General features: G+C 44.9%; 1 long non-coding RNA gene across 1 annotated transcript in view; it reads left to right on the top strand.

Moving 5' to 3' along the window:
* The window catches only part of LOC146405362 (uncharacterized), a 166,772-nt gene that overhangs the window by 49,546 nt on the left and 102,021 nt on the right, over nt 1–15,205 (top strand). Inside the window, exon 2 of the long non-coding RNA XR_014837249.1 lies at nt 6,207–6,272. This is a non-coding gene — a long non-coding RNA (uncharacterized LOC146405362). The remainder of the gene's footprint in view (nt 1–6,206; nt 6,273–15,205) is intronic.

Genomic DNA, 15,205 nt, shown 5'->3' with positions numbered 1-15,205 from the left:
CTATAAGTAGTGAGCTCTCTGTTATTGGAGGTAATCAAACATATTAGCCATTTTTTCAAAAATGATGTGAAATTGTGGTTCTAATTGTACATGTATGAGAGGACATCAGAATTGTCTTTTGCTCCTAGGGATTCTTATGCTCACCCCAGAGGCAGGACACACAGAAAAGTGGAATTAGTTCATATATCTAGTATAAAAAAAAAATTAGATTTGTTCAACAAAAACAACAACAAAAAAAGCACGTACTGTAAGTAGAGTACTTTCCTATCATATACTTTTCTTTACTCTTTTTTTTTTTACTGGTAACTCCTTTTTACAAAGGGAAGAATGAAAACCCAGAGAGTTTAAAAAGTTTGCCCCAAAGTCATCCCAACCAGTGTCTAAAGGGTTCTTTCAGTGTGTTCTTGGTGACCTGCTTGCTTTCCTTCTTTCCTTCCAGCATTGATTCATTTGTTCAGTCTGTCCCTCATTTGATGTTCGGCCTACGTGAAATTTCTATTAGTGTTAAGAAGAATAGACATTCATTATTCTCCGAACATATATCCACTTCAAGTTCCACACCTTAAAGTTTTGGTGAGAATGAAATGAGATAATATGTGTAAAACCTGTAAGAAATACCTGGTACCTAGACATCACTCTGTGAAGGCTGATGTTATTTGGGGACAGAAGACAGGGAGCCTTTGAAACTGAGCCTGAGCTCAGAGAATCTGAGGTGCCTGGTCAGAAAGAAACATGTACAAAAGGTTAGAGGCAGTGACCAGAGCTCTCGCTCCTTGAATCCTGCGGTTGCTATAGGAACCTTGAAGAGAATGAAGGGCACCCTGAGCAGAGGACACCTCACAGGGAGCTGATGGATCAGGAGAGCAGCCTGAGGTGGCATCCCCCCACCCCCCACCCCGCTTCCCCACCCTGGCTCACCTCCTCTCACCACTCAAGCCAGGACTGAGAAGTTCCTTGAACTTCTTTGGAAGCACTGCACATTTCTGGAGAGTGCCAAGAAAGTACACCAGCAGAACCGCAGTGGGGACCTCTGCTCCTTTGAGATGGTGCCCAAGGTCAGCTTGAGATGGAGGAGTTAATCCTTTGCCCCAACCCTATGCACCCACAGCCCCTCCAAGACCTAAGACAACCCCACACTGGCTATCTCTCTTAGTGACCAACATCTGGTCCCTAGAAAATACTAAAGTAAATCTTGCCCTGGCAAACTCTGGGAGTGCAGGTCACCCCCAGCAGCTTGCCACTTTCTCCTTCACTCTGAGGACAAACCAGCTCTCCAGGTCTAGTTCTAAAGCATGTCAGACCCTGGCCACCCCACAGTAGGCTCTTTATAGCATCTCCTGGAAGCCCCTTTCCCTTGTTTTGCATTCAGAGCCTTATGGAAGGATGTGCTCTCTGAGCAGGGGTGAGAAGTTGAAGAGAGGACAGAATTTCCTTTAAAAGAAGATCCTTTTTTGCAATTGTTTGGAAGTAAAATGCTGACAAGGCAGTTCTTAACAATGCTGGAGAGAGATTAGAGGAAGCAGATTGAAATGCATAACGGAAGCATCAGGTAAAAACAGCAGGTAGAGCTGGTGGTCTACTTTTCATGAACTTGCACACTGAAAGATGCACAGCCCCGATCCCACCTGGCCTATCCTGCCTCCAGCTCACTAACATCTCCTGCTGGTGAAGACTGGCTCTTCCCAGCCCAGATCCACAGCTTTAGGCCCAGGTCTGAAGAGGAACAGCCCAGAGAGGCTGCTTTCTCTCAAAAGAGCTTTACCACCTGGAGCCACGGCTGTTACAGAAGCAGTTTCAAGGACCCCAGGTGAAATATTTGGCACAAATGGAGAAGGCACCAGCATTCAGGATCTGTCCTGTGCTCCCCGGTGGGCTGAGGGCTTTTCCTACAGAATTCCATTAAAAAAAAAAAAAAAAAAAAGATATTTCCGTGCCATCCTTGGGCAGCTTGGTTTCTTAGTTTATCATATAGTCTTATTCTGTTCTCTCTACACGGTTTTCTCTGCCCTAAATGCCCTTCTCCAGCATCTCCCTATTTGTCCTTACAGACCCCACTCAAATCCCATCCTCTCCATGAAGCCTCCCTGGTGCCTCCTCTGCCACCGCTACTACCACCCAGTCAGAAATCATGTCATCGCATACTTATTCATGCTGTGCCATAGTTTTCTCAGTGGTAAAATGGGCATGATAATAGTACCTATTCTATAAAGTTATTGTGGAAAATTAGTAAGAGCATTTAGAATGAAACTTAGCATATAGGCAAAGCTCAATAATCATGATAATTGCTGCTGTTATCAATGGATTTGACTTCTCTCCTGTGGTATACTCTGGGATTTGAAGACAGAGCAGGGATTAGGATTTACTCATCTCTGAACCCTGCAGGTTAATTGACAGCCTTGATACCCAACAGATAGTCAGGCTCAGAAGGTTTGTGGGATGAGTGAGTGTAGGACTGGTGGGGGCCAATGGTAAGAGCAATCATTGGGTCAACAGACAGACTGCTCCTTACCCCTCCATCCTCCTGGCCCTCTTTTGGGCCACCTAGTACTACACTGCTATTGTTCAAAACCAGCCAAACTGTTCTACTGCTGGCTGCCGGGCATCCTTGCCTTCAAACAGCTGCCAGAGAGGTGCGGCCCGCTGCTGCGCAGGCTGACAGCATCATCAAAACTGCCTTAGGAGCTTTGCTCCTCTGGGGCTGGTACAGACGGGACCTGTGCCCCTGGCAAAGTAGGGGCTCAGCGTTTCTGCAGTCTCAGCCCTGCCTGGGGCCCCCAGTAAAGCAATAAGCACCACACATTTGACTTTTTACCTTGTCTCTTCTGCTTCGCAGCATGGACGGTTCGTAAGGGATGTCAGACTTTGAATTTCTTATCATGTTGTTTATATCTAATAAGTGACTCACCCTGTTTTTTTAAAAGTCAGCTTTTAAAAATACTGTGTTTGAACATCTGTCAAGGGCTGGGGATTAGCTGAATAGGCACTGGATGCCAGGATATTATATTCTCTCTTATCCTTTATACTGTAATTATCTTGATCCTCAAACAACTCAGCACCAGTTACAACCACTTTCGCAGACTTGTTGTTGCTGCAAATTCAAAAAATTATTTTATTTGAATCTAAATTAAACTGATATGTAACAAGGTTTTTTTTTTCATGCTAAGTCTCAAAAAACAGTATCTGCAGATGATTAAAAAACAGTAAAACATGGACAATTTCAAAGTTTATTTCAAGAATAAACTCATGAAAATTCATCTAATTATGCAGCAGTGTACCAAAAATAATCTTTTCCAAACCTAAATTTGTTTAACAAAACACACAGTCAGCTAAGCCAAATGAAAGCAAACGTGTGTTTATGCCACAACCACCCCCTCCCCCTGATGCTCAAGTGGGCACAAGGGCTTGGCAGGGTTCAGAAGCCTGTTGGAGGCGTCTGTGTGCTGAGCTGGGCTTGTCATTGTTTCCAGTGAGGGGCCATTGGCATCCACTGGTCACAGAGATGGAGCCTGTTGTGAGTGATCTCTGTTCCTGGCCATGTGCAGAGCTGCGGTGTGGAAACTTAGGGGATTTACTCTTTGAAAGTTAAGGACAGGAGACATAACCAAAATGTCATGCACACACATCCACACACACCCAGGCTGCATCTGCCTCATTGATGTCGTTAGCCCTGATGACAGCTAACATATGTGGAGCTCTTGCCCTGGGTCAGGTATTTTATTCAAGGGTCTTAACCTTCATTTTATCAACTGATTCATGGGACAAAACTGGAAGCTGGTTGTTGATGCAGACACTGAGGTTCAAAGGTAAATCATCTTCCTGAGTTCACATAAGAAATTGGCTGAGCTGAGGTGGAGTCTCTCTGCCTTCTAGAGCCATGCTCTTATCTGCTATATCATACGATGTTGGTTCAGCCCTGGGATGGCCTCTTTGGGGAATCCATGGGAATCCCAGCTCTCCCAAAGCAGGCAAGTTTCTCATTACTCTCAGCATGTCAACATACTCAGCTGCAAAATGGAGAACACAAAACTAAGGGCATAGCAACAATTCAGTAAGTCATAAAATAGTATTATTCCATTAGACAGTACTCCCTCAGAGGTCAAGGATGTATCTGTTTTATTTATAATCTTATCCCTTTTACCTCCAATAATAGTAACTCTCCTAGTGTTTGGCACATAATGTTCATTAAGGTGTGGGAAGTGAATGACTAAGAGATGTGTCCTTCCTGTATGTTGTCTGCAGTTTATTTGGGAAGGGAAAACTAACCAGTATGAGCAAAGGAGAGAACAAATTCCTGGTTAACATATCATTATTAATTAATGATATAATATCATTAGGGGGATGTTGATGACCTTCCAGGTGACTCATCAATAGGGTCTTATTGGGTTTTTTTTGTTGTTTTTTGTTTGTTTGTTTTTTGGTTTTTTTTTTTTTTTTTTTTTGTTTTTGTTTTTGTTTTTGTTTTTTTTTTTTTGCTTTTTAGGGCTGCACCTGTAGCATAGGGAGATTCCCAGGTTAGGGGTTGAATCAGAGCTACAGCTGCCGGCCTACGCCACCGCCACAGCCACAGCCACCAGATCTGAGCTGTGTCTGCCATCTACACCACAGCTCACGGCAACACCAGATCCTTAATCCACTGAGCGAGGCCAGGGATTGAACCCACAACCTCAAGGTTCCTAGTCAGATTCGTTTCTGCTGTGCCACAATGGGAACTCCAGTAGTGTCTTATTGGAATTGTAATTCCCCAAGCATTAGATACTGGGTTCTGGGCCCAGTGCCCTGATTTCCTAGTTGTGTGGCAAAAGCAAGGTTTTGAACTTCTCTGAGCTTCTGTGGTCAGAGAGGAATCTCAGGGTCTTGCTCGGCTTTTCTCCTCATCCAGATGTAAGATTCCCCTCAAATACAGAAAGCACTATCATATGCTATATGAAATGTTACAACCATCATCATTGTTGACAGTGAGAATGGGGAAATGAGGCTGAACTTGCTGGAGGAAATGGCTAGAGGTTAACACCATGAAGGGGGAGCCACATTTGGAGGTAAATGAGAATGGATTCCAGGTGGAGGACTGAAATTAAGGGTCTATGTTGGGTTCAGATCCTGTTTGCAGAAGTCTCTCGCATCCTCGGGTTCTCATTCTTATCACTTGCCACCCAGTGGCAATATTAGGCACTCGCTGAACATTTTTTAAAATGTAGTCCATTTGCCTTAATTGAAATGAATGAATCAGATTGAATGTAGTGGAATGGGTTCAAGACCTAACTAAAGCCCACCTCCCCGAATACAAATAAAATCACCAAATCAGCTATCTTTGTGAGGTCCATGCTCTGTCCCATTGCTGTACCTTTTCTCTAACTGCAGCAGAGAACATGAGGAAGGAGCCCGGCTGCAGAAAGGTGTTTGAACACCCAGGAAGAAGGGACCTGGGACTTCCAGGGAAACAGGAAGATCCCATATCTCTCAAATTTCTTAAAATGTGCTTTCCAAAATTGGCTTAAAATAGGAGAGACTTTCTTCTCAACATTCATGCATCAATTCATTATATATTTAGTCCCTGCAGAGTGCCTGGCATGGTGCTAGTTCCTGGCTCTCCAAGCTTTTTAAAATTTCTATCTCTTTTTCCTTGGGCAAGTCCTTTAAACTTTCTGGTCCTCAGTTTATTTATCTGTAAAATTGACATCAGGTTTTATGCCTTCTAACATTTGTAGGAGGATTGAATGAGATAAAAATGCTTAGCACACCACCTGACATATAGTGATCACTTTGGAAGAAATAGTTAAAGATTTAAAAAGAGAGGGAGAGATCTCTAGATCTAATAGTGGAATAAGTCATAGGAAGAACTAATTATAGTTGAAAGCTGAAAGCAACACATGATCGTGTAAAACACAGACCTGATGGTGCTCCTTCCCTGCTGGAAAACCCTCCCCTGCCCACCATTCCACATTCTATTCCCCTTAAGCCTAATCTCCCAAGGCCCCCATCACTCCCAGACCCACCTCTCACAGCCTCCACTCTTGCCCCCAATACATGCCCTCCTCTTCTGCCGCACATGGATTTGATTGGTTAGTCCTTGAAGAGACTATTCTTTCAGGCCACCCTCCTACTTGGAAAAGCCCTAATGGTTTGGCAAGACCTGCCTAATGTCAGCCCCTCAAGGAGAACTTGTCCTCTTTTCCTGGCTGAATTTTGTCCCCTTCTTGCCCCTACAGAACTTGAAGAGTTGATGCAGTGTTCCTGTTGTGGCCAGTTTTCCAGTAGACCTCAAGCTCCTCAAGGTAAGAGCTTGCCCTTCACTGGTCCCTGTATCTGTTGGGTGACCTTTGGTGATGGATGGGATAGAGGGAGGTAAGCAGGCAGGCAAGAAGAAAGCAAGGGATTCCGGACAGAAGTTCCCACAGGTGGGGATGGGTCCAATGATTGGCCATTGAGACTCATCTGGAGAAATTCTTCAAACAAAACAAAACAAAACACATACGCATGCATTTCCATCCTCCTGAGATTCTGTCCGTGGGTGGGGCCCAGGCAAAGAGATTTACCTTGAAGCTAACGCAACTTAAACTTCAGGGTCTTTTACCTGCACAGCTGCTTCCAGGGTCCTGGGAGGGGCTCCAGCAATTTCTTTATTCATAATTTTATATTTTTTAAAAAGTGTCCTTCATATGGAATGATCTCAGGACCCACAAAACCCGGACCAAACTCTGGCTCCAGGATCTGGAGTTTTAGTCTGGCCATGTGATACACAAGAGAGGGTTGGGGGTTACTTGCTACTCAGTGTGCAGTTGACAGACCAGAGGCATCAGCATCATGGGTGAGTGTGTTAGAAATGCAGAATCTCAGCTCCCATTCTCAGACCCGCCGTCTGTGAGTCTACATTTTCACAAGATCTCTGGGCTGATTCACATGGGGAAAAAATCATATTCAAAATAAAGTTTGTGAAGTACTGCTCTAGTGGTTTTTCTGAGAGAAAAAAAAAAAATTTCCAGTTGTGAGATCAAGGAGGCCTTCCTAGAGGAGATGATCTCTGAACTACGCTCAAAAGTAGAGGCAGTGTTTGAGTGTGAGGACATATATTCCAGCAGAGGGAGGAAATTTAGGAATAAATAAGAGTTAGGGAGCAAGAAAAGAAAAAGAAAGGAATAAAAAAAAGGAATAGCAAAAGTAGAAAGGGAGGGGGAAGAGGGAAGGGAAAAAGGAGCAAGGGAGCAAAGAGAAACTATTAATTGAGACAGGCACTCTTCTGAGCATGTAACATGTGTTTATTTATTTAAAACAAACAGAAACGCTGTGAGGTAGTCACTTACATTACTCCTATTTTACAGATGAGGCACTTGCGGCATAGAGACCTTAAATAAATTCCCAAGGTCACAGAGCTGGACAGTGACAAGGACAGTGTATAAACCTAGCATATCTGGCTCCAGAGACCATGCTAGAACCTATGGAGGTATGTGTGTTGAAATGTCCTCCAAGTGCCCTGATGGCCACTGGAAGGGAAGTAGAAGCCAACCGTAGGCACCACAGTGTTCCTGAGAGTCTTTTTATCATTTTTTCCATGGTTATTTTCTGGAGAACCATCCTCACATGGGTTGCCATGAACCATCAGTGCCAGGACATAAAAAGGGGACTGCATTGCACATGGGATGGTGAACAGAGGTGCCTGGAAGGGAGGAATGTCATGTGATTTAAGAGCCAGAAGACCAGGGACTTAACTGTGCCCCTGTCACTCACTAGCGCTAACAAAAGTCAATCCATCTCTTTAACTATCTGGCTCCTCATCTGGAGAATGAGAACAACTGTCATTTCTATGGCGTTCCCATCTTGGCTAGTATCTGACTAGTATCCATGAGGATGAAGTTTCCATGCCAGGCCTGGCTCACTGGTTTAAGGATCCAGTGTTGCCATGAACTGTGGTGTAGGTCGCAGACACAGCTCAGATCTGGCGTTGCTGTGGCTGTGGTGCAGGCCAGCGGCTAGAGCTCGGATTCAACCCCTAGCCTGGGAATCTCCATATGGCATAGGCATGACCCTAAAAAGACACACACACACACACAAAAAAAAAGTTAGTTCTACCTTGTGTAGTTTACAACATCAAAAGACAAAACCAAGGAGAAATCAAACATAGCCATCAGCCTCCTCTGTTTATTTTGTATAGATGTTTGTTATAAAAGAAAGAAACTGTAGGAGGCCTGCGCTAAGGATGGGGATAACAGAGAAAACTCAATGAGGAAGAAGGACTTAGGAGATGAGCACTCTGTGAGTAACACCAGGAGATGGATTATTTTGGAAGAACTAGAAAGGGCCTGGGTGATATTTGTCTCTGGAACAAATAAATAAATGGTTATAGTCATTCATTTATTCATTCATTCATTCAATACATATTTATTGAATGTCTCCCATGTGCCAATTACAGTGCTAGACACAGAAGGAAGTACAGTGGTTTAAAGAACAGACATGGTCTTAGTTTTCATAGAGCTCGCAGTCTGCAGAGAATCCGACACTGCACAAGTACATACAGAATTTAAATGAATTATAAGTGGTGACGTGTGCTTTGAGGCAAAAGAGAAAAAAAAAGAATTTTCTATGAGAGAACAATAGCATTTTCCCCGCCACCTTCCCCACAACTCCACGTCCTGCCATCCACCAACTGCTATTCAAAAGATCATAGGCCTCTGCTGCATGCAAGTTTGTATCATCTTGGATCAGTGAGCATCTTACTCCATTCAGGCAGCTATATCAAAATACCGTAAACTGAGGTGGCTCATGAACAACGAACATTTAGTTCTCAGGTTTCTGGGATGCTGACAAGTCCAAGATCCTAGACCTGGCAGATTCAGTGTCTGGTGAGGAACCACTTTCTTGTCTTCTCACTGTAACTTCCCATGGGGAAGTGGGCAAGGGAGTTTTCTCAGGCCTCTTTTATAAGGGCACTAATCCCATTCATGAGGGCTCTACCCTCATGATCTAAACTGCCAAAGGTCCCATCTCTAAATACCATCTCCTTGTAGGTTAGGATTTCAACATGTGAATTTGGGGAGACACAAACATTCAGACCACAGCCATGAGCAGTCTTTTGAAGGCCCAAGGGAAACATCCCCAGGTGTCAGGCTGCTTCCTGGTCAGTCTTGGCTACAGCCTTCTTTGATGGGCTTCCTGCATATCATTATTATTCCTACGTCTACTCATTTTTTGTTGCAGTTTTTTAGGGCCACACCCATTGCATATGGAAGTTCCCTGGCTAGAGGTCAAATTGGAGCTACAGCTGCCAGACTATGCCACAGCCACAGCCACAACACCACCAGATCTGAGCCACATCTGCGACCTACACCACAGCTCACGGCAACGCCGGATCTTGAACCCACTGAGCGAGGCCAGGGATCGAACCTGCGTCTTCATGGACACTAGTCAGGCTTGTTACCGCTGAGCCTCAGTAGGAACTTCCCTACTTCTACTGATTTAAAAAGAATGTTCACAGAAGTACCATGACCTGTCTAAGATGACACAGCCAGTAAGGCCATACTAGAGGTCAGGATGAATGCCCTAAAAGAGGGTGACATAAGAGATCCTGGTGGCATAGGGAAGGCTGAGGGGCATGCCTGACTCAGAATGAGGTTAGACTGTCACGACAGGTGAAGTTCTAACCCTCTGGAAGCTAGAAACAGGGACAGCGGCCATTCTTTGGAAGACCCACAATTGGTTCACTTTGACTGATCAGAAATAGCCCTCCAAATCCAGAGGCAGGATTTTCAGACCTTCTAAAGGGAGCTGTGGTCAGATGGGGTACAAGGGGCTTTTCCTAGTACTCCTGTTTCCCCTAGTGCCCATAACAGTGCAAGCCAGAGAACCGGGGCTTCAGATGGCCCAGCTAAGTTGCTCTCACACAACTGCAAAAGGATACTCAGAACAAAAGGAACAGGGTGTGATGGGAGGGTCCAGTCAGAGGGACCTGAACACTGTTCTCTGCCATCCTCAGTCCTGGGCAGCCCTGCCTATCGGCACCTCCCCTTCAGAGGCCTGTATGCCCTGCCCTGCAGTTCCCAGATTCGGACAGTAGGTGGCAGTGGGTCGTGAGAAATCTCTGTAGTCGCCTTCTGGGGCTTTGGAGACCCAGCCAGGAGAAAAACGTGGCTGGGCTTCGGCCGCGCTGGTGAGAAACGCCCCCGGGGTGGGGCGAGGGGGCTGTCCCGGGACCCTGCGGCTCCGCTCCGCTCCGGCCGAGGTCAGCGAGGACCTGGGAGGCAGCGCCCTGAGCAGGACATGGCGGGCTCCTCGGGGCTCCCGGTGCGCCGAAGCGGCTGTGCTGCCACGGGGAGCCCTTGGGGACCTTTACCCCTGGCGAAGGCCTTGCCCATTACCTTCTTAGCCAGAATGTGTGGCTGGCGTGGGAATTCATTTCCTACGCAAATAACTTTTTTTTTTTTAACTGAAGAAACTGCCATTCACAGAGGTTAAGAGATTTGGCCGTGGCCACAGAGCCGGCTGTGTCTGTGCAGAATTACAACCCAGTTCGGTCTGATGAGTAGGTGCGGGGTCCCCTTGTAAGAAGCGCCTGGGTCTAATCTGGAGTGGCTTCTCTCTGGTCTGCGTTTCAGACTCGTGGCTCAGCTCCGGTGTGGCCCTGGGCTAGTTTTGCCTCCACTCCGACGCGATGTTTAGCGAGGGAAGTAGCTGCGATGGCCTCTGGGTGGCCTTCGAGGGCCCTAATTCGCTCCCCAAGCCCGAAAGGTACAGCCTCCCCCTGCCCAGCATCCGGACCCTAACAGAGCTGGCCCGCCTGTCTGCCTCCTCTAATAAGTAATACTGGGTCTCATCCCCTCTCACAACCTCTGACATTTTAAAGCACTTTTACACTTGAGAATTCGTTAGATCTTTACAATCACCCTGCGAGGCAGGCAGAAAAGGGGTGTTTACTTTTACAAAAGGGAAAAACCGTGCCTTCAGAGAGGTGATTTGCTAGTCAGTGAGTAGCTGAGCCCGGTCTTGAACCCTAGGTCTTACCAGCTGCCTCCCTCAACCGGGAGGGAGTAGAAGTGCTGGTGCGAGAACTCTCCTGCGGCGAAGGCCGCTTCCGCGCCTGCCTCTTCCACTCCCGACAGCGGCGGGCGGGGAGCAGCGGACAAATTAATTCACGCAATCTTTACATTATGTATAATGCTGCATGATTTTATTTTGCTTCATTCCCGAAATCTTTTACAGTAATTAGTAGCCGAGTAAAATATAAAAATTAATGCAATATAACACTTTAATGGTAATAATACACCATCCTGTCTAATTAATAAAATCTGTTGTTTCCAAGCACGATTATTTATTTGACAAATTGATAGCACACATCCTGTTCATACCCTCTTTTCTGGCTCCTATCCTTTCAGTTTATTGAATAAAATTGTAGCAGGAAAATAAACAGATTGTCTTCTGACCTGACAAGCAAGTGAGAAATAAACCCCTCACTCATACATCTCTAATTGTTCTCAACAATATTCTCCAACACATGTCCAAGTCTGTTAGAAATGAATCTCAATTTCTCCTTCCTTTTTTTTTTTTTTTAAATAATTGTATCTCCTTATTATAGAGGAAAGAGACCTAACTACCCTTTTTCTCGGGCAGTCTGGGGAGATGAATTTTGTGACTGTTTAGAGATTCTGATGGCTCGCTGATGGAGCTATTGCTCTGCTCTGCAGAGAGGCAGTCCCGGGCTGCTCTGAGCTACTGCTATGGAGGAAAGCTGAACCCACCTCCGAGGCAGGGAGGAGGCAGACGGGAGGATTGTCATCAGGAGTTAGGAAAACAAAACCTAGAAAAGGGTTAGGGCAGAATACTCAGCCCTGGCAATATTTATGGCTAAGGGGTGAGAAACAACGTCCAGTGTTGTTGCGTGTGGAACTTGGGATGAAACACTGATCTAATTACAAACCAGACCTAACGTGTATTATTTTATGTAACACAGGGACATTTTATATGCTGTGAAAATATGAAAGCATGTTAAGCTATAAATAGGGATGATGAAGCTAAGACACCGAGAGACACAGAGACAGATGGAGAGAAAGACAGAAAGAGCAAGACAGAAAGAGAAAGAAGAAAAAAAAAAAGAGGGAGAGTCACCATCTGAGGGTTATTTTGCAGCATTTTTCTCTGAAAGAAAGATTGTGATGTGATCTATGTTTGGGGTGTTTGGGGAAAAGCTATGCTATGCCCAGCTTTCAAGCTACATTTGCTATAATAAAAAAGGAAAAATCTCCAAGTGCACAGGTGAAAAAAGTCACCCTCTCGTGGAAACTGGCCTCAGTACACAAACAGAGGTGTGCACACCTAAATACACACACACACACACACGCACACACACACACACACACCCTGATGGATTTCCAGAGCCCTTTCTAATGAAAAGCTCTATGATCCCATATGCACCAGGCCCAGCGCACGCGCACATACACACACACACACACACACCAGTCACAATGAGACAGGACAAATGTGTATATACCCTGCTGAGCCCAGGCCATTGCGTCAATGTACTCTTGCCCCACTGCTGAAACTTCCTGGGCCACCCTGCCTTCCCTGAAATCTCAATACTCTGATCTTATTAAACCTCCCCCACCTTTTCCTATTGACCCAGTTCCCCACCTCATCACCATTATAAGCTAATTATTTTAATAATAATTTTAAGAAGACTTTAAATAAGATTTGCTTGAGAGCATTTCCTAGTATCACTGGAATCCCGTAAAGTAGAGGATTCCTTCAAGCTTCTGCCAACCCCCAAGTATACAGAAGGTGATTGATAAGTGCAGTTTGAGTGCTTTACCTTGTATAAAGTGCTTCCCTATGAATTGTTTCGGGGCAGGGGTTACTATATATGTATTTTGTAGATGAAGACACATGCAGCCTCTTTCCAGGAGGGAACAATTGGGGTATTTATTGAAAAAGAATATTTACTGAACATTTTCCATGGGTAAGATACTACCTACACAATTTATAGGTATTAGTTCATTTAATTCTCAAAATAACTCCAATTGTTCAGTTATTACTCCCAATATGATAGATGTGGAAGCTGACATTCAGAAGGTTTGTGTAATTTGTCCCAAATTATACAATATGTGATAAGCCTTGGGTTTGAACCTTCATCTGTCTGAATTTGCAGTTCCTCAAAGCCATGTTCTAATCCCTTCTCTTGAGAGTCAATGGCTAAATGACTCTGAGCAAGTAATGTTAACTGGGACTCAGTTTCCTCAACCATAAAGCAATTAAAATCCTCACTTCATGGGATTGATAGGAAGGCTAAAGGAAACTAGGGTATATAGATTTAGATATCTATCTGCATAGATATATAAATCTATATGCACACACATATGCATATAATTATATACAATAATTATATAATATAATGCCAGTCATGCATTAGGATTTTAATAAAGCCTAATTTTTCCCTTCAATCCTTTTGTCCTTCTGTCAGCCACTGCTGCAGAAATTGCCTGTAAGATAACTCCGTTGGTGAGGGCTGCACCTAATGGCCATTCCAGGTTCCACACCTTGGTTTTATCATTTGTAAAATAGGCAGAGACCAGCTTTTTTTGTGCAGACAAAATGAGTTAAGGCATGAGAGGTCAGCACAGTGCCTGGTATACAGTTTGTACCAAATAAATATTTGTGAAAGGAAAGAAGGGAAGGAGTAAAGGACCAGGGGAGTGGTGCCTCAGTGCTTGGCTCCATCAAACACTGAACAGGAATGTTCCAGAGGATGGTGAGTGTCCTGTGGATCCGCTCAGTGCCATCGATCAATATGTTTTATGATGGATCTAATTAAGCTCTCTAACGAGGGATCACGAGATGACAATTTATCCCAGAGCCATCACTCATTAAAATGCTATTTCAGGAGATGACATCGTTCCAGCCTTAATGGGCGGAGTTCGCGTGACTGGAATCCCTTGGGAGCAGAGATGCCCCTTGTCATTTTCTTGTTACCTCTGGGGTAAGGAGCTCAGAGGGGCCCCAGAGGCACATGAATTTGTCAGGTGTTGTAACAGCCTAAGGCCCACCTTCCCTGCTCTAGTGGGCTCCCAAGCAGCAGGTGATGAGTCTCTGAGGGAAGGCAGGCAGCCTGTGGCCCTGCAGAGGCCCACGTTCAGAGTCAGAAGCTCCTTTGAGGTCTAGTCTTATAGGCTGAGGAAGCGACTGTTCCCATTGAAGCCACAGTTTTCCTCATCTGTGAAGAAGCTGTAGAGACACCCTCCCCACCCACCTCACAGCATTGTTTGAAAGGTTGAAGGGGATGACGGAGAGGTTAGAGAGTAGTGGAACGAGCACAAATTTTGAAGTGAAAGCCTCTAGGTTTGACACTCTGTTCTATGACCCACCAGCTGTATGTGACTCTGGACAAGTTAATTAGCATCTCTGAAATCCATTTGTGGTTTTTTTTTTTTTTTTTTTTTTTTTTTTTGCATGCCCACTGAATCAATAACAACATCTCCTTCAACAGATTATTGGGAAGATTTTAAGAGTTTTAAATTCAGCTTGGTTTCTAAGAATGCTGGGGACCCAGAGCTGAAGAGACATGGCAGCTTTCTGAGGGATCCTGTCATACCTTAATATCCACAGAATAATCTTTATACCAAGGACAAGTTACAAGCCCCAAAACGACTTGATTAAGCCATGCTGGGTATATTCTAGAAGACATAAAAGAGAAGGTGGCATTTTAACAAGACCTTGAAATTAGGGAACGTCTTCCAGTTGAAGAATAGAGGAAAGGGTATCCGAGGATGAGGGAACAATGAGTATAAGCGAAGAGCCTGTGGTTGGCGAAAGTTGGTATGCTCAGAATATAGTAAGCAGAGAGGAGTCATTTATGGGTGAATAAAGGAATGAGAGAGGAAAAGAAAACTAGAGGGGCAAGCTGAGGTCAGTTTCTTTAAGATCCTCCAATGCCAAGCAAAGACATTTGAACATTATGAAGGTCATGGACACCTCGCAAAGGATGAGTTTAATTGAGTGGGTCCACAGGGCACTCACCACAACAGAGCTTGGACCTCAGAAAAGGAAGGCAGATTCAGATGCTTCGGCAAACAAAGATGGCTTGGAACCTGCAGAGTAACTTCATCTGTTCACTATGACCCGAAAGATTGAGCCCCAGGTGCAAAGAGCCATGGTCTTCTACAGACCACACCAGGAAACTAAAATGGCAGTGGTACCTTGAATTTGGGACTGCTTTCCTCCTAGAGGAGGA

Source organism: Sus scrofa, chromosome 2, assembly GCF_054392235.1.
Source record: "Sus scrofa isolate SSC_HxYL_T2T_F1_AM1 chromosome 2, Sscrofa_HxYL_maternal_Yorkshire_Landrace_v2.0, whole genome shotgun sequence".
Lineage (NCBI taxonomy): Eukaryota > Metazoa > Chordata > Mammalia > Artiodactyla > Suidae > Sus > Sus scrofa.
This window is presented reverse-complemented; position numbering and strand designations above follow the sequence as displayed.